The sequence below is a fragment of the Dendrobium catenatum genome, unplaced genomic scaffold (genome assembly GCF_001605985.2).
Source record: "Dendrobium catenatum unplaced genomic scaffold, ASM160598v2 original_scaffold_154496, whole genome shotgun sequence".
Taxonomy (NCBI): Eukaryota; Viridiplantae; Streptophyta; class Magnoliopsida; order Asparagales; family Orchidaceae; genus Dendrobium; species Dendrobium catenatum.
Genome location: NW_021472924.1, coordinates 1 through 1,476, shown reverse-complemented (window position 1 = coordinate 1,476; position 1,476 = coordinate 1). Strand labels below are relative to the sequence as shown.

The 1,476-nt window shown below is 32.5% G+C and overlaps 1 long non-coding RNA gene across 1 annotated transcript; it reads left to right on the top strand.

Annotated features, from left to right (window-relative positions):
* Positions 1-887: 887 nt before the first annotated feature.
* Positions 888-1,431, top strand: LOC114578778. Its single transcript, XR_003699731.1, has 2 exons — positions 888-1,108; positions 1,178-1,431. It is a non-coding gene; the product is annotated as an uncharacterized LOC114578778 (long non-coding RNA).
* Positions 1,432-1,476: the final 45 nt, after the last annotated feature.

The window sequence follows — 1,476 nt, the reverse complement described above, 5'->3', positions numbered from 1 at the left end:
ATCACGTATTTTAAAAAACTAAAAATTTTTATTTAAAAATTAGAATTTAAATAAATTACCATTTTTTTAATGAGATATCTCTTATATTAAAAAGATAGAGATTGACATGAAAAAATTTGGTTAAAATGTATTATAAATGATCTTTATTAGATTTAAATGAGAATTTTAACTCTTAAAAAGACACAATGAAGAAAAAAGTTTTATATTGCTGATCTCATATAGTAGGATAAAACTTTGATTTTATTATATTATTGTTATATAAATCACCTGATTTTTTAAAATTTATGATATAAATATTTTTCAAATTTATTATAACGATAACTTTTGTAAAAAAATATTTTAATAATAGATTAAGGCTTTCTATACGATGACTTTTTTAATGTTTCTTAAAACAGCTTTTTAGTACACAAAATTTAATTTTATACTAAATAACTGTCTTAAGAATCATAAGAAAGCTGTCTCAAACGAAACCTAAATCGATTGATTCGGATCTCATCAAATTAATGTGAATAACATGAAAACTAACTAATCCTTCACAACTTAAATGCCAATTTGTAAAAACAAAACAAAACAAAATTAAGAAAGAGAGAGAGAGAGAGAGAGAGAGAGAGAGAGAGAGAGGATTCGATGTAAAGGGGAATAAGGATCGAGAAGGATGATCCAAAATAGAAGTGCCCAAGGAGGTAAAGGACAAGAGAAAAGTTAGGAGGATGAAGAAGAGGAGTGTCGGCTGCATAATTCAACTCGCATGGGCTAACCACCATAGCCCAAACCAAGTTGCACACTTCTCTTATTTTCCTCTCTCTATCTCTATAGCTCTCTCTCTCTCTCTCTCTCTCTCTCTCTCTCTCTCTCTCTCTCTCTCTCTCTATCTTATTTTTTCTCTCTCTCTATCTCTATAACTCTCTCTCTCTCTCTATCTCTAAGTCACAAGCCCCCTCACCCTTCTCATGCTTTCTTAAATATATTCTCATTTATCTCACCACACTCAACCTCCTATTCTTTGGCTTCCTCCCTTTCCCTCAACACAATATATCTCCCTCCCTCTCTTCCTCTCCCTCCCCATTCCATCCTTCCTCCTCCTTCCCCTCTCTCTAAAATCCCAAAGGTCTCTCTCTCTCTCTCTCTCTCTCTGCCTTAGTTGGAATTGGTGCCTAAACAGTTTTAGTAATTGTAGGAAGAGAAGGATTGGAGATGGCAGGCCACAAGGGAGAGGACTTTGCTTCTCAAACAGAGCAGGTCAGAAAAATCCCAATCCTTAAAATCTCTGTTTTTATTTGATTTATGGCTTTAGATATTACTCTGTTTCTCTCTGTTTTTGTCTGTTTGTTAAAAAAAAAAAACAGAGCTTCTTCTTTGATTTGTTTAGCTGAATGATCCTCTATTGGAATAACTCTATTTTCTCTTAAGTCCTTCAACAATTGATAATTAGTCACTAGCTTTGAAGAACCTTTTAGAAACTATATTCGGTTAATA